Source organism: Pseudorca crassidens, chromosome 3 (genome assembly GCF_039906515.1).
Source record: "Pseudorca crassidens isolate mPseCra1 chromosome 3, mPseCra1.hap1, whole genome shotgun sequence".
Classification (NCBI taxonomy): Eukaryota; Metazoa; Chordata; class Mammalia; order Artiodactyla; family Delphinidae; genus Pseudorca; species Pseudorca crassidens.
Genome location: NC_090298.1, coordinates 18,264,572 through 18,287,570, shown reverse-complemented (window position 1 = coordinate 18,287,570; position 22,999 = coordinate 18,264,572). Strand labels below are relative to the sequence as shown.

At 33.3% G+C, this 22,999-nt stretch overlaps 1 pseudogene; it reads right to left on the bottom strand.

Annotated features, from left to right (window-relative positions):
• Nucleotides 1-19,486: 19,486 nt before the first annotated feature.
• LOC137222908 (U4 spliceosomal RNA) lies at nt 19,487-19,619 on the bottom strand (annotated as a pseudogene).
• Nucleotides 19,620-22,999: the final 3,380 nt, after the last annotated feature.

Genomic DNA, 22,999 nt, shown 5'->3' with positions numbered 1-22,999 from the left:
AGACCTGAATAAAGTCTTTCTTGCTGTTTCTAACAAGTGTCTAGTGTAAAATTTCTCTTTCACAAAACATGTGTCTTTATGTGGAGAGAAGAAGAATGTCAACAAAATGTTAAGTCATTCAAACCATAAAAACCCTGGATTCTGATATGTGAGGCATGGGAAAGATGAAGAGCTTCCTCCAGAGGGGTGGGGGGTACATTCAAGGCACAAGGCACAACCAAGGTGATGGTGGAAGCATTTGTGCGGTAGGGAGGAAATGCATGGCAGGCATCTCTCTTGACCGATGATTGATTGATCAATTTGGAGGCATGTAGGCAGTATTTTGTCTTGTTTGGCTGAGTAAAATGAAAATGCTCTGTTTCCTTCCAGATTTCCTGCAATATAGTTAAGGTTAAATATATATTTTTACTTATTTCTGAAAGCATACTGGGCAAGCTTTAATGGTATTAATTTGGTAGAGAAAATAACCAATGTAATAAACCCACGTTTTCAGCCTATTCTTTTAATACTTTCAGAATGATTTCAGAAGAACCTTAAATAAATGGGATATTTATATTCATTTTATGCCTTTTTACTGTGACTTTATAATAAATGAGAAGTTTTTTTGGTAATATTGGAAGTTAACATTCTTAGTTTGGATAAACGATTTTGAACATCTAACTAGCAAACCCGTATAAAACTAAGTAACACCACAGAATACAGCAAAAGAATAATTTAATGAACTTAGAAGACTAACTAGACCTTTGTGCCTAGCTTATCAGGGAAGGTACAATTTCAATACCAATGAAATAAACTCCCACAAATTGATTTTTCTTTGTGTGCACTCATCAGTGTAAACACAATTAAATTGCAAAGCTTGTACTTATTCAGGAAAGCTGTTTTCTATTCATATTCATGCTACATGGGTGCTTTGGTTTCTGATGCTTTGTTATATGGAAACCTTGAAAGTGAAAAAAAAATACAACTACAAGTTTATGAGCCTTTATCACAGAGGATTAAAACATATGCCTTTCCTTTAAATAAATACTATTATTATTGCTTTTAATCAAATTTTAATATTAAGAATGCCTTTTTGAATTAAATTCTAATTATTATGAGGCCTGAAACTTTTAAATTAGCATGTGCTGTAATTCAAATGAAATGATAGCTAATTTGTTCCCATCAAATTAACACAAAAAAAAAAATCAAAAGTTGTGTCTTTAAGTTTTTTATTTCAGAAAGTAAAATCACACATAAGTACTATTTTTTAAGGGCTGAAGAGCTTCCTGGCAAGTTTATAAAATGCTTCATTCAATAATATAAACTTCACAAAAATACCCTAAATTACTATTGTGATCTCTGATTTTCTAATGAGGAAACCATAACTCAAAGATTATCGTCTTGCCCCAAATCATGCTTTTAGTTAGATACGGTTTGAAATTCCACTTTTACTGACACCAAAACTTGTACAGTTAACCAAATAATCAGTTATGTTCAGCTCTGTGTAACTAAATACCAAATAGACATTTTCCTAGCAGTAAATCAATGTCTTATAGGAGTGTCTGTCTGTCTCAGCATACCGCATATTTCATGTGCTGCTTGTATGTATTCTACATAAGATTTTATTCTTGGGTTACATTAGTATAAATTAGCTATCTCAGGAAAATGGAATGAATGTCCATCATTGTGTGTGGGAAGACTACTTTTTACATTGACACAACTAAGAAAATTTCCCTTTTACAATAGTTTCAATCAGGAAACTGGACTGAATGATATTTTTGGAACACGATTTTCCAGCAATTACTTTATCAGCATTAGAAAAAAATCTAAAATTAAAAGAAATTTCTATTTAAAACTTGAGTGTTTAAATCATTAGACGTGTGACTTTATTACAACATCAAGATTTCAGACACTAAGGATTCAAGAAATTAACCGGGGTAAGCAATTAAAATATGACCTCAAACACCCTAGTATATTGATCAAGAGTTTGCCATTTTTAGAGTTACATTTATGAAAAACAATAACAAAACCCAGAAAGCTAAAGCTTAATGCATATTTTAAGGCCAAAAGTAATATAGGAAAATTCACCTCCTCTTGAGAGGTGTTTTAAAAATTGTTTAATCTATGATCCAATTTGAATCTCATTGCTCTGAGAACTCCAATATGTCTCCACAAGAGGTCATCCCTGTCACCTCACAATTAGCTGTTAAATGCTACACTCTATTGTTTTGGTCTGCTTGGGATACACATAGAATTATCCCAAAGATTTATCTAAATAAAGAAGGTTTTAAAAAATACATGCCCTGATTTAAAAATAATAAGCAATGTAATTCTGTATCTTCACAAGTGATTTGATAAACGAGGCTAAGTGATAGTTACTAGGCAGGGGTGTTGTAAACTAGTGTTCCAAATAACAAAGCATTGATGTATAGTCTTTGCTGATTTCCAATACTCCCACCATGGCCGATTTCAAGATATTAACATGATAACCCTGAATATGGAGTTGGGAATGTTGTCAGCAGACAACAATGTGGGTGCAATCTTTAAATAAAAGGAAGTAGCAGTACAAAGCCTCTGAGGCAGGAGTAAGCCTGGGAATTTTGTTGAGCAAAAAGGTCATTGGGCTAAAAGAACAAGAAAAATCAGCTAATGAAACAATTTGATTCAATAAGAAGAAGATGGGGATATGCAAATATCTCTGAGATCTTGCTTCAAATTCTTTTGGCTACATACCCTTGCTTTCACTTCTATTTGAACTTGTGTTCATAGGTTCTGTAGGTGGATAATTAAAACATTGATTTGCAATATTTTTACTCTTTTAATATGAGCATTTGATCTTAAAATTCTTATGTGATTATAGATTTAGCTTCAGCCCATGCATTTCTACATGTTGTGGTTTAACATTTATTTAATTCACAACAATTTCAAATATCCTGCTGGATTTCTTCTTGAACCTATGCATTACTATATTTAAAAATTCTTTATTTAATTTCTAAACATTTGAATATTTTCTCAGTATTTGTCTTATTTTTTTCTATTTTGATACCACTATGGTCAGGGAATACTCTTTGTATGATTTTAAATATTTCTATTTATTTATTTATCTCAGGTTTGTTTTATGGCTCAGAATGTGAGCCATAAAATTAGAATTATCAGAATTATCTTGGAAAAACTTTTATGTGAACTTTAAAATAATATGTACTCTGCTGTTAGCTGGAATACTGTATAAATTTTGATTAGATAAGTTATTTGAGAATATTGTCCAAATTTACTTAATTACAGATATTTGTTCTACATTTTTGTCAATTACTGAGAGAAGTGTTTTGAATTTTTCTATTATAATTGTGAAGTTTTCTATGTCTTTTTCATGTCTAACAGGTTTTTCTTATTGCATTTTATGGATTATTGTTAGATGCATACACATTTAGAATCGAAGTATATTTCCAATGAATTGACCACTTTATAATTATGAAATATATCCTTTTATCCCTATTGATAATTTTCCTTATTCTGAAATCTATTTCATCTTTTATTAACATAACCCCCAGCTTGAGGACAGATGTGTCTGTCCTTCCATCTAACCTGATTTATACAACGGGAGGAGATGTATGTAGGCAGAAAGGCAAGCTGTACGTTTCTGTTTTTATGTTCAGAGTTCTTAGAATGGACCTTTCTCTTCCTACCTCCACTGCACTGGAATCCGCATGTGCCCTCTCTGCTTTGATCACCTCTCCCTGGCCCTGCCCTGCTTAAGCTCTTACTCCCTTCATTGCATTTCGGCTAAAGCCTTTTCTGATCTCCACCCCTAGACTGGGTCAGATCCCTTACTATATATAATTTACCTGCCTACCATGCTTCAAAATAACCATGAATTTAACAATTGACATAACCCAAACATGGGCTGGTGTCACCCTGCCCCCTTCCCAGGGATTTGTTTCAATGTGGATGGATCTCCAGAACCATGAGCTATGATAACCCAAAATTCTCCCCTTGATTTCTGAAAATTCTAGAGACCACTTCCTCCTGTTTCTCTCTGCTTCTGCACAGACCCACCACCTGTTCTGTTCTGCATTCGTCCTGCACAAATCGGTCCCTCCTCTGGCGACTCACTCCCAGCATCTCATGCTAGCTACTGGTGGGAGTTAGGGAAGACGTGGGGATGCCCAGGGGAGGTCCGTGTATCATCACTTGTGGTAGTGGTAATAAGTAAACATCTCACCATCCCCCTCTCTCTTCCCCCTCCTCTTCCCCTTCCTCTTAAATTGGCACAAAGAGAAATTCTTCCCTTGCCAGAAGGGCAGGTCATCCCACTCTCAGGTCCTTTCTGCTCCGAAGAAGAGTCATCAAGGAAATTTTTGGAGTAAATATAGAGCTCACTAATTTCTTATAATTCAAAGAAAGCTCCTTTTAGAGTTTGCTTTGTTCTTGGGTGATTGGTTGCTAGTTTTATTTTGACTAATGTTTCCATCCTTTTATTACATTCTATTCTTTTATTTTGCTATATATTTTAAAATTATGTTTCTTATACATAACATATAGTTGGTTCTTTCTTTTAATACAACATGACAACTTCTGACTTTGAAATGCTCTGCTTATACTATTAGAATTTAATGTATTTATAGATATGAATGGAGTAAAGTCTATCATCTTGTTATTTTCTTTTTACCCCATCCAATTTTTCTTCTATTATTCTTTTTCTCTCTTCATTTGTAGTAATTATCTTTATAATTCTATTTAATATCCACTACTGTCTTATTATTCATAGCTGGGTTTTGTTTTGTGTTTTTTTTTTTTTACAAATCTGTATTTTATGCAGGAATTACAATATGCATCGTAATGAATTTAACTTATGGTAGTGAATGAAACTTACCTCAGTACATTATACAATACAGTGTAAGTAGAGAACTTTCAATTAAAAAAAAAGGCTGAGTTTATAATTTTGAATGCTAGATCATTGATATAAATACTATGTATAAATCCCTCACGTCTCTCAATCTTGATTCTTCAAAATATTTCTTCTTCTTTATAATATTTATCTATAAAAACCAAGCAGATAAATCTGTTTAAAAAAGAGGAACACACACTTTTGCAGAAAAGTGGCATACTGGCATGGAAAACTAGATTTTAATTATAAGGCTTATAGCTGGATGAAACCTTGAAACAAAGTGAAATGGAAAACATAGTATATTTTAATCAATAAGTTACTAACCAAATTCTTCAATTTGATCATTTTCATAAAAAACATAAAGAATACATATGTATTTGTATGAATACTCCTTTTATTTAAAACATAGTTTCCCTTAGTTTCCTTTTTAACTGTCAGTTGAGTAGTGGTTTCTGTCATTAGATGTTATTATTTCTTAGTTGCTACGTAGTCGATTTGTTTTGAGTTATTCATGTCCTATTACTCTTCTGTTTTGTCAGTTTTGCATGCTTAGCAAATGGCTAGAAAGAGTAGAGGATAATTTAATCACAAAATATAGGGAAATTGATTTTTTGTAAATAGTACCCTTTTTAGACTAATGGATGTTTTTTGAAAAATTCTTGCTAGAAAGAAAAATAAGATAATCTCTTAAAGTTTGTGCCTTTGTTTTCCATTATATTTAAAGAGTGTATATTATTCCTTGCTTATTCTTGTTGCTTGGGGAAAATATTTTTATTAAAATAGACTGTGTTTTATGAAGCTTATCATATTCCCTAAAAATAAATGCCAGACTTTTGTTTTCATTTTAATTTAAATGAAGAAAAATTAAAATCCCTTTTTAAACCTGTTTCCATTGCACTATTAGTATGAAAAACATATACCTAAGCAACTTTAAATAGACCAAATTTAAGAAGAATAGAAAAATAAACTAAAATTTAAAAAATTTTGCTTACAAATCGTATATACTGACTTCAATGACGGGAAAATTGATTTCCTGTTAGAAAGTAGATTGTAAATTAAAATATCTCTTTCAAATGAAAGATTCCTATTCCTGTACTTGAAAGGAAACTGAACTATTATCAATTTAAACAAAGCTCAAGAAAAGCATCATTTTAGAGCCTAAAAAACTGAAAATGCCTCAGAAGTGATTCTTAATAAATCTGCAAAGACAGAGGGTTTTGTTTTGTTTTGTTTTTGTCCCTCTTGCTTCAGCTTTCACTAGTATTCTTTCCCCTCATTTAAAAAACTAACCCTCCTGCAGTGTGCTCACTCTAGACCCAAACCTGCTTTTTTCAGGTACTATTTTGAAAAACATTTTCCTGTTGTGCATTAATCCAGTTTTTCTTAAATATGTACTAAAGACTTCTATTGTTGAAAGGCTAATCCCACATTAATAATCCTTAAAGAACTAACAAGAATTCAATCACACACAACCTCTACATCAGCAGGATGTTTCAAGGTGGAAGGGAGTACCAGTGTTGGGTTTGTCCTCACTTAATAACATTATTAATGATGTGGATGAGTGAACAAATATTATGAGAAGGAAATTCATAGATATTAAATATGTAGCGTATGCAGAAACAAATAGGCTAGAAGCTAATGCATGTGAAATGACCTAGAGAGGTTAAGAAAGGTTAACAGTTGTTCAATATTCTTCTAGGTTTCAATAAACTAGGTCATTTAGTTGATAAAAGAATATAATCAGTAAAGGAAAATACACAATGATAGTTAAACTGAAAGACAAAGAAAGAACAGAAATTATATAATGTTGCATTGTTACATACTACAGTGTTTCATGAAAATTTCTTAAGCTTTAATTCATACACATAACCAAAAGCAGTAGTTCACTGTTCTTCACTGAGAGAATACATTATTTATGTGGAAGAATATTTAAGTTCACATAAATAACGTAAGTAATCTTTTCATTGTGAAGATATTCATAACATCCAAATAACTTGATAATATATGAACTCTGGATCTTCAGTATTTTTGATCAATAATTGATAATCAAGATTCAGTTTGCAATAATTCATGATCTAATGCTAAGAAGGGGAAACAGGTTTCTTCTTTAACTTTCATATTGGCTTTACTCCATTCAATAGATCGTGAGTTGAAATTCGTTCTCGGTCTTTACAAGTTATTTTGAAACGTTTTCAGATGAAAGTCATTCAACTATTTTATAATTCCTAACTTTTGGAAAACTTTTTATCTATTACATCTCAGAGCCTTAGCTTAACTCCTCTGATGATCCAGTGTAAATAAATGGTTCCATTTTCTTGCTATATTAAAAATTCACTATATATATAGGCACACAAAAATAAACAAATTGGAATTCTTTTAATTCAGGTAATATAGTATCCATGGCACTTCTACTTTTACCATGACTCAAGTTAATACCTTTTCATTGTCATTCATTAGATTTTATCTGTGAAAGGAAACACATCACGTGTTTTATTATAAAAATGGGGGCTTCCCTGGCGGCACAGTGGTTGAGAGTCCACCTGCCGATGCAGGGGACACGGGTTCGTGCCCTGGTCCGGGAAGATCCCACATGCCGCGGAGCGGCTGGACCCGTGAGCCATGGCCACTGAGCCTGCGTGTCCGGAGCCTGTGCTCCGCAACGGGAGAGGCCACAACAGTGAGAGGCCCGCATCCCGCAAAAAAAAAAAAAAAAAAAAAAAAAAAAAGGGAATGAAACTAAATACAGTGTTTTATGAGGTAACAATGTTTTATTTTATCTTAAGGGATATTTGATAAAATCTCTCTCCCTTACTACTTGACTCACAATCTAGCAAAACTGAATTGAATACACAGGCTTTTTAACAAGGCTACTACTGGATTTTATAGTTCATTGCAATCAGATATATATTGAGGCCGCTGTCTTTATATTCTAGACTTCTATAAACAATGTGTATACATTTTCAAAATGATGACACTTTCTTGTCTAGCCAAATCATCACAGAAAATGTCCATTATTTCCTCAGTATTAATAACAAAACAGTATAGAATTCACCCTCTATATAGTCACAGAATTCACTCTTTATACGTTCAATTTCTCTGTTACCAATTATATTTCTGGTATAATTAGATTTTGAAAACAATCTCAGTTATAAACCTTATTTTTAATAATTTCATTTAAAATGCACTGATAAAGGAAATAAACAAGGTGCTACCAAAAAAACCTCTGCCCTTTATTATTTTATATAAGTCATAAATTCTGTCTGTCCTTGATTTTTCACCCTTTAGTTCATCACTAAAATTTTGACTAATTATTAAGCATTTCTCTTCCTCTACATTAAAAAAATAGCAATTATTAACCCCCCATTTAATATTCTGTGAATTGTTTTAGTGTGATGTTTTATTTCTTTTAGTGATATGTACCAATGATAACGAAAGTAGTGTGCAGCATTTGTGTTCCATCTATTTCCATATAGATTAAAATTCTTTCAATTTGGGATCTAACAGTTCTAATGCCCATGATTATTTTTAAAGAAATACCACTGACTCACTGCATGATTATTTAGAATACATATATGTTTAAAAATCCTTTTCACTTTTAATGGAGCTATCAAATAGCTTTAGCAAAGTTTCTGATTTACTATTCATTTAACAATATATTTCTTGAAATTGTAAGATTTAGTCTGATATGCTCCCTTAAGGAGTACCACAGGCTACTTTCATAGCTCCCCTGAGAACTCCACTCACTGTACAGGATCCAAGAAGAGAGTTGCAAGTACCTTCTAACTTTGAGAGTAGTTCCCCATATTTACATTATTTTGATGTAAGAGAAATCAATTTAAAGGGAAGCCAACAGAGTAGTACTTAGACTGTGGAGCTCTCATAAGAACCCATGTAAGTTATGCCATTCCCCATAACCAAGTCCCTATTGAACACTTCCTCCAGACAGGAGAAGAACTGGCAGGTATATTGCCTGCATACTTGGGAGCTGTCACATAAACAATATTTAATTGCCTTCGCTTACCTTTTCAAATGACCCACCGATAGTTGTGGTAAAGTATATCCAACTTTTCCTAAAACATAAAAAATGTCAGATTGGTGGAAAATATTCTATTCAGTGATCTCTCCCTCAAGTCTTACACACCTAATTCTCAACTCTAAGACATCGTGGAACCTTTTCCTTTGCATTTTGCATGCTATTAGTATGTACCTATTATAGCTGGAATGGAAATGTTGGAGGTAGTAAAAAACAGCATTTATAACCCAGGAGTTAAGGGAGCAGTTCAACATAATAGGGTGCTTTTCATAACTGCCTGACCATAATCTCATCAGTCTTCAAGACCCAGTTCAAAAATCACTTTTCTCAAGCTTTCTTTGGCCCTCAGCATTCCTGATCTCTGCCATAATTCTAGGACTAACAAGAACCTCTTAGTTAGTGTTTGTCTGCTTGTTTTACTGTTGTCCTCCAAATTCAGAACCTATTGCTGATAGGGCTTATATGTGTTTTCAAGATTAAGTTAGATTCCAATTAGGCATTTAATATATTTTCATGAATGTATAGGTAATTACATGCTACCCATAGATTTTAAAGGGTCAAAGTCTTGATGCTCTGGAATTTAAGGGAAGGAATTCAGAAAGAAAGAAGTGGGTCATTGCAGAAGATGATGTACAGAGAATGAAATGTGAAGTCGGAAAGACTGAATATCATATCAAACATGTTTTTTCAAAGCAATTAAACTGGCCTTTTAATGATATTACTTAGACTTTCCAGACAAAATGTGTAATAACTGAACTAATTCTTATAAAATGACTTTGGAATCCCCAAACTCAAACATAATCCCCCAGTCATTATTTGTGATAAAACATTAATGTGTTTTATACCTTGATTGTGAAAAATACCAGAAGTGAGCGAAGAAAATAGATTTACTGTGAGTTACAAAATTTGAAACCAAAATTGATCATTTTTATTCTTTCAAGAAATTTTTCCCCAGGGCTATTTTAGCAGCAAAATCAAAGTCAGAACCTAGGCTCCTCTAAACAAAGGAGTTTAATTGTATCTTGCTCTCCCTCTCTTCTCTGTCTCTTAAGTTTCTCAGTAGTATCTAAGGGGTAAGAACCATCCCCCATGGAGGGTAGAGATTCTTGGAATTCTGATCATGGTAATGATCTTTGTGAAACTGTGAAGTGAACATTGAACACAAAATTGCTTTATGATGGGGTGTCTGGGGAAAATTGCACTCCTTCTCCTGGGTCTCCTGAAACTAGTCAATATTACCTTTGTTCGGGGTAGATGCTCTGTCCTCTGAATATAATCATGGGGCTGTTGGAAATATCTTTTCTCTGGGCCTCATGCCATTCCTTTTTCTGTCTTTTCTTTGTGACAACACTACAGCCCTCAGGTTTTGCAAATTACAGACTTCTTATCAACGTTGAGGTAATTTTTTATTAAAATCACATTTTAAACTCATTACTGCCAAAGGTTTATTTCGATTTTTTTTTTAAAAAGCGTTATTAAACAGCAAAATAAATAAATAATTTTAGATTTATATCATGCAAGAAATGACAGGTCCTTTGCAGCAAATACATTTAGGCTACACTGTCTACAGCAAGACTGTTCAGCCACAGTTATTTCATATAGTTCTTATACAACTAAATGCTAATTTCCAAACTTCTCACTGGATGGGTCACTGGATGAAGTCAAGGGCTAGAGATTTTACAGTCACATGTGAGAAAATTACGCATCTGGACACGCTTTTGGGCATATAGAACAGGTTGGGACATTATAATAGGAACTAATATGTTATTTTATATGTGCTAAAATTCTCCAGGTTAGTATAGCTCTGTCCATATTTTATACTACTCATTGGTTTGGGTTTGCTAATTAATAATGTAAAAATAATCCAGGGGTGGGATCAAAAACTCGTTCAATTGGAAATGAGCCTCCTATCTCAGTACTGTCGTTTTTTCCTCAGATGAACTGTAGTTTTTGTCATGAGTAAAAGAGAATAGAGATCTTACAGAAAAAAAATGTCAATTTTTGGCCATGCAGCTGTGGCCAATATCCTAAGTATCGAAGGACCAAGGATGAAAATATATATATTTTAGGAGGACAGCTATATAAGAGTATACTTCTTACCAGTTGACTACCTAAGTAAAGAGAAATTAACAATTTTATATAAGCTACTGCATTTTAGTGTATTTTCTTATAGCAATGTACAAGTCTCTCACATTACTCAACTCCAAGAGGGCACTGTTTTTATAAAATTCATTCCCTATGGTGTGCCCAAAAGTACACTCCTAGTAACAAATGATGTATAACATATAAAACAGGAAAGAAAAACTTAGGAAGAATTGGGAAATTATCATCTAGATCTCTGTTATTTGTGCATCACCCTTTAGCTTTAATAAACAAACAGAAAATAACAAGTTGTAATTATAGGCTCATAATTTACATGAATGATATTTAATGAAATTATAGAATACTGATAAATAGTAGAGGCTATATTGGGAAAGTGAACTCTAGCCACTACACAACATGGTAAGCATGGTAAACAATGACTAGGGGAAGATGGCAAATAGAAAGGGAAAAAAATAGAATTAATACTGACTCATTTAATAAATTTTGATAAAATAATATGATTAATTTTAAAATGGGAAATAAAATATTAATCAGATGTAGATATTTTGTAGGTTCTATAATTTTTGTTAGATAATTGAACATTTTATAGTATTTCTTTGTATATGAGAACACCTAATATAAGATAAAATTGATATATAGAGAGATGGGTAAGGATAGTAAACACAGGTAGAGAGATGGATTATAGAAAGTGTCTCATAGGTCCTAAGGGCCTTTTACCATCTCTTCTTCATATTCATGTAAGCATACTTTATTAGAAGACTTAAGTCTGAGTTTTTCTGGATATGTTTGTAATCACTTCCCCCTGCCCCCAATTCCACCTCCATTTTGAAGATCATTGGTCCAAGAAACCTACAAGTATATGGGACATTGTAATAGGCAAAGTCACATATGTTAATAACGACAACAAAAACTGTATTGTGAGCCCCTTCCCACAATATAATATAGAGAATAAGGTCTATATTGTCTCCCACTAGGTCTACATTCCACAAAGCTGGATTTGAAAAGCTGAGGCAGAGGTTCATAGCTCTTCACTAAAATTCTTTCTCCTGGGTACATAGCTTGACTACATTCGCATATGACTGAGTCCAAATAAACATGCACCACTTCCAGGGCTGGACCATATAAATCTCTCCCTGATCCTCCAGTTCTTTTCACATTTGTCTTTTGAAAATAGAGAGATCCAAGACACTACAGATCACTGGAGCTATAAGAAAGAAGGAGACCTTGAGTTCCTGAACTATCATGTGAAGAAAGCCACCCACTGACCGGGAATATCTTCATTTCAATGCTGTCAAGAAATCAAATTTAACCTTTAATCTTATTTAACCTTGAGGATCATGTGTTAAAGCAACTAATGCTACCCAAGCTTTTATAGGAGACTAACAAATAACTCTACATTTTCCTTTATTCAAATTCAGAATGAAAGAAAGAGGCATGGGAGTGGAACAGGTGGTGATAAAATATGACCTTACTAATGTATAAAGTTATTCCAAGGGGTGCAATGTAGCATTCAGAGTTGATCTCATGAGTTCCAAAGACATCGGGCTAAGTGACCCTTATTCCAGTTTCAAAGTTCTGTTCTAGCTCTAAGTACACATATAAACTTCAGGGAGAATTACTTATCCCATAGGGGCTGAGGATGATTAATAAAACCCTCTGTTACACCTAAAAGCACTGACCTATACTGTACCCTTTAGACAAATTGCATAATCATGATAAATGAAGTGTACCAGGCCTAGATAAGCTAGTCTCTGGCATACGTCCAGACAAGACTAAAAGAAGAATCGTTCAAGCCAGGAGTGGAAAGATGCACTTTGATTGGGGTATGGAGCTTCCTGAGGTGTGAGGAAACCCTCCCTTCCTCAGAAATTACAATCTGCCTTGGGGGCTCCCCTGACAAGGATACTGGTATCCAGGTTCTTGAAACATTCATCGTTTTGCCATGAACATGTATGTGCTTCTTTTCTTCTGTAAATTTGAATAACTAAGCATTATTTGTTTTGCCCAGGTGGTATCAGTGTCTGGTCTCTCCACAAATTTGGACATACTGTTGACGTTGGTAAGTACAGAGGACACACAGAGGCAGAGACAGATCACCATACCTTGCATTAAAAGCAAATAAAATTTAAAGTCCTTTCACAAACAACGTTTCAAGTTTAACTTTTTTTGGTTTGGTTTTTAATGATTCCCGGGAATGCTGTGATAATTATAGAGGTGAACTGTAAGTTTCTTTACTTGTTAAAGTCGCCCAAGCAAAATAATTTTGCAGAACAGTAATCTAAGTAATGTTGATAGTGAATAATAAGACAAACAATGAGATTGCTGCTTTGAAGGGTTTTAGAACTGTGAAAAGGGCATCATCTGCTTTTAGAAACAGAGTTGAATAGTTTTATTTTCTACGTTTTATTTTCTACTTCTTAATTTACAGTTCTATTATTCACCTCTAAATGCCTTTATCTATTTCTTAGTAGCTTGCTCTTAAACAACATGTTCTACCATTCTCACAAGCAATTTGATTTCTCTTTTAGTTTAAATAGAAGCTGGTTGACATTAGATGCAAAATATCTACTATGTCAATTGTCTAATATTTTTCCTTGAAGTGGAAAGAGTAAGATTAATGCACACACACATACACACACACACACACACTCAGAGCTCTAAACAGCAACAACAACAACAACATATATATAGATATAGATATAGATACAGATACCACCAGAAATCTATTAGGATTTGCTGTGAGATAAAACTCTAAATGGCACTGTATCCAAACTTTCTGCGTAGGTCTGCAGATTTTTATGCATTATTCAATTCATTAAAAAAAACACCTTAGAATAAAAAGCAAACACAATAGAAACTAAATGAGATAGTCACAGAGAACATCAAAAATAGTAATTTAATCTCCCGTACAATATTAAGCTTGTTCAGAGACTATTTTCTTTTGTTCTTTGGATTCTCTTTCGAATCTAATTCAGTTTATATATGGATATGTTTATAGGGAGTGGAGGGTAGAATTAATTATCCCAAACATTGTGCATCCACCTCTCTAATATTTTTCATGTTAACACACGAATCTGTTATCTTCATTACTATTATACTGCACTCAGATTACAGTGCAATTAGAGATCATTAACCCTCTCCTTTATAATCAGCAATTTTCACGGGCCACAGATATGCATGCACCTCTAATATATTCCTATGTATTTTACACTTTCATTTACCAAAGTGTCAAAACAACTTTTTTTACATCATTGCTATGTGTTTTAGTTTCTGCAAGCTGGCTGTTAGAAGACAATTATTTCTCCTAAATGGCTTTCCCCTCGATCTGGCTATTTTTTTAAAGAAAGAATAAAACACTGTAAAAATCAGAAACTTTGGTCCCACGCCTTTTATTTGATGCACAAAGAAGCTTATTTATGTATGCCATCATCACACTGCAGAGAAAGACACACTTGTTCTTTATTATTTCTTCTGTACTTTATACAGGAAATGTGTGGAGAACAGGTCTTTCCTGAGGTATTATACTCATGTGCTTTAAAGATTAAGAACGCTCAGTATGCCAAAAAAAAATGCTGTATACGAAAACATGTTGTATTGATTAATTTACCGAAATTCAGTTAAAGTTTCTTTCAACTTAATGTGCTTGTATATATAAACTTGTATATTCATATTTTGTAGTGATGTGATTATCTGGTGCTACAATTCTAACGTCTAATAGGTTTTATTCTATTTCAGTTTATTTTATGCTTTGCCAGAATTTGCTTACGGAAGATATTCTCAAGCATGAAAATAAATTATAGGCACATAGCTATTCTTTAAATTATAAACTTCCTGATTTTTAGGGACCTGTATTCTTTTTCTCTTTCACTCCTCCACGTACCAAAACCCAGGGAATATTCTGTTGTTTTGTATGAAAATGTAGTTAAGGGAAGTACACCCACTTCTGTCTCATGCAAAGACTGAGCTCTTTAACTGGTCTCTCCTTTGCACTCACTTTCCTCTCCAAACTATTTTGCACAAGGCAGCCAGGGTGATCCTTCACAAACACACATTTGACCTTGTCAACTCCCTGCTTACAAGAGTGTAATTACTTTCTATTGTCACTAGCACATTGCTTTGAACAGACTATATAATCAAAAATACCTGCTGAATATTGCATGCCCCCAGGATAAAATCCAAACTCTAATCTGTCTTCGCTTACGTGTTTGGTGACCTTTTGGCTTCATTACTGATCAATCACCCAGTGTCACTTAGGTGACATGAGGCCATTTCCATAATATCTAGTATCAGATGACAGAGAAGAGATGAAATAATTCCTTCAGCATTTAAATATCTAAGCTCAGAAGTGACACCTGTCACTTCTAATATGTCATCGCCCCAGAGTCACATGATTCTTCCTAAGTGCAAGAAATTGGTGGTGTCGGAAGTACAGTCTCCATGTGCCTCGAAGAGAAAAGAGCCAAATATCAGAGAACACAGCACTGTGGGCCACAGGGCCTTATCCATAACAGGAATTTCATAAACTCTTAACGAGACATAATCAAGATTCATTAGACTGCAAAAGATGACACAGAAACACTTTGGCAAACAAGGGAATTAACTAGTTCTTGTGCAAAATTTCAAGAAAGGCAGGGGTACTGCTTGACTTTATGTTTCAGAAACATAGACTTTTCCATTTTTATATATTCCTACTGATTTCCCATCTCTACCCTCCCCTGGTTCTCAGCCTTATTTCTCAGACTGGTCTCTGGCACAGCTGTAGAGGTGGAATTGTTGTCAAGTCCAAGTTGTACATTCCCTACTTTCCCAATTGAGTCTTGCTCTCTCTTCGTTTCAAGTTCAAATACATTATTGAAGGACTCTGGTTCCCAGTTTAGCCTCCTCAGAGTTGGAGTAATATGTTCCATGCAGCTTGAACTTGAATGAAAAATGCTTCTTTAGGCCAATCACCACATCCAGAAAGTAGAGGTTAAGCACTGTACAACTTACTAAATCCTTATTACCTGGAACCCTGAAGTAGTTTCTGCCCTTATAATATAACAGTGACTATATGAATGGACAATGGCCATCTCATGTGTAAAAATAGAACACTGACACAGAACCTCTGCAGCAATCAGTTTAAACCACAACCTCTACAGCATTTGGCCCCAAATAGTAAGGAACTAGTTGATAACTGACAGCTTCCCTGATCTTTGCCCTCCAGCTCCAACTTAGGCCCAACCACAAAAAGCTAATTATGAGTCCTAAACAGTCACACAGGATGCCCCACTCTGGTTAGCCCACCCCCAGATTCCCTGTGCCAACACTCCAAACAGGCCACATGTGAAGTTTTCTTTTCTTTCCACTATAAACCTTTTCCACTCCCTGCCTGCCATGTAGTCTCTGCGAAATGCAAGTGTTGGTGGCTATTCTCTTGCTATATCAAACTCTGATAAATATCTTTTACTTGTTCTCATTTGGGAGGTTTTGTTTATTTTCACCACCATTAAGGAGACTTTGCAACAACCCTTAAACTAAATACACCTAATTATGCGAAGCTTTTATTTTCTACCTAAATAAAAATTCTTTTGAACCATGTTACCAAAGAATGCCCCCTTTGTGTTGAAAACTTGTGGTCACTACTAAATTAGTAGAGGCTTCTGCTTTGCTTATTTATTGTCCTTTTCCATTTTTGTACTATCTTATGGGTTCCCTATAATGATAAAAACATTATTTCTCCAAGGTGACACAGTATATTTAAACCCATGTTATTACTACTTATGAGGTTGTTTTGTGATTTACATGTCATATTATTAGCAAAGATGCATTAATCTTAACCTGATTTTTTTTTTCCTCCCTCAAGGATGAAATACAACCAAACATATATCTGATAGTGATTCAAACTCTCATCTTGTCCCGTCAGACCTGTCTTAAGTGACACACTTTTAATTAATAGTTTCTATCTTGGAAAAAAGAAAGGTAATCTCGTTTTGGATAAGCTATTACTTCGGAACACTCAATCTGCCTGGATTGTTGAGTTAATTCTTATAACTGGAACATGCATCCTAGCCTGAGGCAGAAAGAGAGAGAAACAAAAGAGCTAGAGAGAGCACAACAGAGAGAAAATGGACATTTATAGAGATAGTATTAGAATAGTATTAGAATAGAAGGGACTTTTTTTTAGTACCTACTAACCATATCAAGTGATGGAAGGACTTATTTCCCAAGCATATCACTTTAATGATTTTGCATTGTTGTCCTCTGCTCTGAATAATGATTGTCCTTATAGTCTGCAAAGTATAGAAAAGGTAGAGAAATTAAATCATGTATTAAGACAAAAATTACTTGACCTTTCAGAAGGACTCCTTCTCCCTTGGTCTGCAATCTTCCCTTATGTATTTCTTTTCCCCCATAGGCTTTCCTTTATGAAATTGTTTCTGGGCGACCTGTGAGATGGGGCCTAGTTCGACCACTAGTCAAGTCTTCAGTGTTGTGTTCATTTACTACAATTGATGTAACCCAGAGATTGATGTAACTATCTCTTAATGTGACTATCTACATATCTATCTTAAAATTAGAATTCAGAGTTGAGATGATTGTTATAAGGACATTTCAAAATGCATTAAATTGAGATGATTGCTATAGGGACACTTCAAAAGACATTAAATTGAATTTTAAAATGAATTTGGAGATTTTACTTTACAGAAAATAAAACTGACTTGGTTGGTTGAATGATTTTATTTGCCATTTAGCTCCTAATTTCAATCTGAGGTCTGCTAACCCCTGGGATTAAGAGAAAACTTTATGAAGAGCATTCTGACGAGGTAAATAATTTTAACCAGTTTTCAGGTGTCAGATTCGAATAACTGTTTCCTAATTCTTGTTGCTCCTATTTCCATTCTTTCCTTTAAAAAAAAACCCTTTCTCCCACAAGGTTTCATTTTTCAAAAGAGAAATGTACTTCTCAACCTTCTTAAACTTGACTCTGATGCATTGTCTTTGGGCGTTGAAATTTCCAGGATGCAAAACAAAGGGGACAATTCAAAACATTCATCTCTATTTTAAAAAGTAGATGACTCCAATAGCTAGGTAACAAAACCTTTGACAAATAAATTTTTTATGTTTTTATATTGAATTCTTTCAAAAAATTGAAGAAATATCTAATTGAGTTGTCAGTGGACACATGACTATAAATCAGTTTTTATGATAAATTACTCTGCAATTTTTGTCATAGTTCTTGGAAGGAATTCAAAGAATTGAGTGACATAAAAAAGCCTCTTCTCTCATCTCCTTATTTCTGAGAATAAGATTTCTCAGAGGTTAAATCTCTAAAAATGAGAATATAGAAATATAGAATCTGACGGTCACCTTCTAACAGTAAGCAAGATTTATCTATGGATACATGAATTTATAATAAAAAATTTATTGAGATGCAATTTCCCAAGAATGCTTTTAAAAATAATTGCATTTCAAAATCTACCCAATTATTACTTGTTAAAAATTAAACCAAAACATAAATTTAGTTTTATTTTTAACAAATAATAATTAAAATAATAATTTTAAAAATGCATAAAACTATACAGCAACTGAAAGTTAAAATTATTATTATTTTTGTCCATGTGATCAATACGTGGCTTTCAAGCACTAAATCAGTAAATACAGTTGGTAACCATTCTGCAGGGAAGGCAGTGCCATGAACTCTGGGGTCGTTTGATTTAAGTGGCCCAGGAAGGCTTGCGTGGTGGCCATCTCAAAGATGGCAGCACTATATCAGAAACAAAAGTCTCTTCCATTTCTCTGAATTCCAAACCTCTAGGGTTTTATAATTACTGAAGAAAGGCAGAGGAGCCTTTAAAATAACAGATATTTAATTTTTCCACAAAATACTTCAGGCAGGAACAGAGCCACATTTAATGTTTATTTAGGAAAGTAAGTGAATGTGGCATTTTTGCCCTTGAGCATTGTGAAGAAACTTCATAACTCTTAATACCCAAGTTGCCAGCTTTCCTATATCCTGAGGATCGTGACAGACTTTCTCAGTGTTGATGGTTTCATGTGCATTTACCTCACCCCTATCAGTAATGAAGTACTGTGAAAACTCTGAGATGGCAAGAACCACCACTTGTAGATGCAGAGGGTAAGAATCCAAGTGTCATCAATGCAGATATCATCTTCTAGATATCTTTTTTTGAGGGTCCTTCTCTTTGAAATTTCACTTGCTTTCATAAATGGTTAACTGGGCAGTGGTTCTATTTTAAAATGTCCTCTTTTCATCTTTCCAACGGAAAGATTTTGAAAGTTGTCTGAAGCTGACATTGTAGACATTCGCATTTTAATAGAGATGCCTTCTTCCATGAGATTTTGAGTGTCTTTTTAAACAAAAATTGAAAAGCATTGTCTGTAGTTCTATATTTCTAGTAGTTATTTCATTGACTGAGAGCATCTAATGTGTCATACTATTCCTGTGTTCATTTTTATTTTATATAGCTCTGTGGAAGGATCGACTGTCATTTTTAAGGTAGTGAAACATTGGATATTGATGTGTACCACTGTTATATCAATGCACTTGTTTTCAATTAGCAATAATCACACCTCAGGTAAACCTCATTGGCTATGCTTATACTGCCCCTGTACAAAGCTTCAGTGTATTAGATTGTAGAGAAAGAAAGCTATGTGGCATAGAGCTAAGAACAAGGATTGTGAATATAAATAGCTCTAGGTTTGAATCCTGGTTCTGTTGCCGTCTTTAACCATTTTCTGTAGATATCTGGTTAATTGTTATGTAATTGATACTTTATAATTTTAAAAGAAATATTAAACATTATTGATTTGTGAAGATTAGATCAATGATTTTTATTCAGATATTCTGGCTCTAGGTCATTGAAAGTGGTGGGAATCAATATGAAACTGTGATAGTTTTGAAATGTTGTTATTTTATAATGAGACTAGATTGATAGATAATAAATCATTCCACATTATAAGAAACAGTGTAACAGACAAGAGCTTGGAAAATTCCTACCAGTCTTTGTCTCCTTCCCTTGTGCATTTCCCTGTTTTATAACTGAGTTGGATTTCTTCTGATGTTTTTTGAAGCTAACATTTTGATATTCCTCATCACAGAAATCAATTTATTCTTAATCTCATAAGATATATTGTCTTTGATGGAGAAGATAAGGAAACTCTTTATTAGAGTACTAATTCTACTTTACAGTGTAGGTCTCCTTTATCCTAGGAGTCACATTTACAAAACTTTCTCTTTTATTTTTTTAAATTTATGTAAATTTTATACTCCTAGGTATTAGAGATGAGTAAAATAATACAACAGAAAGAGCACTGTTATATTACACTGAATTTGTTATAATGGTAACCTTTTAAAACAGAAAATTAATTTTATCCCTTATCTTGAATGTGCTGTGGCATTTTAATATTCACCTATTTTGAGTGAGTAGATTATAAAAATAAGTGTTAGTTTGGAATGTCAATATCTTTACTGTTCCATGGTAGCAGTGTGTCTTCCTTTGGACAACAGGCACTTTTCAAACAATAAACGTGCATTTGAACTGTACATACCTTGCCAGTGTCCCCTTGGACTGGAGGACTCCTCTCTTTAAGTTGTCATTGCCTTCGTAGATGTGGCTCTTCCAAACTGAGGAGAGAAATTGATTCACTATTATTAAATTATGGTCACAAGTATTAACTTTTGGTCTGATCAAAGTTAAAATTATAAGCATTCATAGTTTTAAAGTTCTAATTTTAAAATAGTGACACTTTAGATACCTAGGTACAGATACAGACAGTGATACCATCTTGCAAAACACATGCTGTCATTTAGTTGTTGTGCTTGCCATTACCCAGGGCTGATTATGTTTCAGAAGTTGACATTGTAAATATTACTTTTATCACTTTACACATTCCTTCTTCAAACACACACACATGTCCACACACACACACACACACACACACACTCACATACACAATTATATGGTTGCTATGGTAAAATATTTTCCCTGAAAAAAACTGTTTGCCTCAATTTGGTATAATCAAATTTATTATGTTCTCAACAAGTTTTGTGCTTTTGAGCAGATGAGTTTTAACTCATGTGGGATTGACTGTTATTCAACTGACATACAAAAATTCCAGGATAAAGGCCTGTTTGTATTTTAGTATTTCTTCAGCAACAGCCATGAGACCTTTGTTAAATTCAAATAAGTCTATTCTATGTTGCTAAATCTTATTTTAACACTTGGGGATGTTTATTCTGCAGCTTTATAATTTATCACATTATAACAGATTTTATACACTTAACAAATTTTCTCTTGGCTAATGTTCCTTGAGTTCAGATATAAAATTTCATCTATTATTTAAAATTAACATAAAAAAATCTAAATAGCCTAATTTTCTATGTCTATATCTTTCAAAAATAATCACATATTTCTCTGTGTGATTTTAAAAATGCACTTAAAAAATCTATTCATGCAGTTAGCCTACTAATTCCTTTAGCTCATCTTTTATATGAGAATTGGTCTCTAAATTTGGCTAATAAATAAAGAGTGGTCAAAATCACTCTTCAAATCTCCTTGGACTATGTCTCATAGAAATTTCTATACTGTTCTTAATATGTCTATTAAAACGTATCTTTCTTTCTATGCTGGAATATTTTTCCTTTAGGTAAGCATCAGTTAAGCCATTGTCTTACTTTTAGAACCAGTATTCCATTAAATATATATACCCTTCAACAATAGAATCACACTCAGATGGGTGAGATGCTCATATAACAAAAGCCAGAGTGGATTTGAGATTAGATGGGGGAACATTAGGTATAAGTGTCCCTTTCACCCATTTTATGTTCATTCCTGAAAGGAGACAAGGAGAGGAATCACTTGTGACATTCATCTTTTATTTTGTCTTCTTCTTTTTTGGCTGAGTGACTTATATATCAATTTTCTAAGTTAAATAAATAAATATATATATATATATATAGAGAGAGAGAGAGAGAGAGAGAGACTCCATTATAAAATAAATAAAATATATTTTTCTATTTACAAAACAAAGATAACTGTTAATCTGTTCCTCAATAAGAATACTGAAAATATTATCAGTCAATGTAGTTTAGATTAACACAAGTTTCTATAAAAAATAAAAACATTTTATTATTTCAATATAACACTAATTTTTGAATAAAGGTGGAAGAAGTAAAGGTGCTATTTTTACCAACTAAGTTGGCAACTGAGAATATATAGAATATATTTCTAAATAAAATGCAGTATATATTTTGTTCAAAAAGTCTTCTTTGAAGAAATTCTTTAAAGTGAATCTGCTCAATGTCTCCTGGTTGTGTTATATTATTTCTAGATGCCTGCTGTATGATGCAAAATATCTTCTTTACTCATCACTCTTGTCTCTTTGGGAAAACAATGTATTTTTTTAATAATTTCTAAAATAGCTTCAGTGTGATGTTCAAATGAATTAGTAAGTTTTTTCAGATAATATAAAGAATTTTGCTTTTTGCTAGTTATTGACCAAATGATTAAGTTTAGCAATCTGTGGGAGAGATTATCAAAGATATCCACTATCAGTTCCTTCCCATCCTGTACATAAGTGAAATTCTCCCCAAAGAAAAGAGCCTGTTTTACTTCTTCTTGAATCTGGGATGGCCTTGTAATTTGGTTTGTTCAGTAAAATGAGAAGCAGTGATACTGTGCAAATTTCAAGTCTGGTAGTTTATTTATTTATTTGTAACTGAAATATATTTGACTCATAATACTGTATAAATTTAAGATGTACAACATGTTAGTTTGATGCATTTATATTTTGTAATATGATTGTCATTGTAGTGATAGTTAGCACCTCTATCACATCACATAATTATTATTTCTTTTTTGTGGTGGGTATAAGTAAGATCTAGCCCCTTACCAAGTTTGATTATTATAGCACAATCTTGTTTATGTTCACTATGGTGTGTATTAGATCTCCAGAAATTATTTGTCTTCTAGTTATAAGTTTGTACCCTTAAACAATGT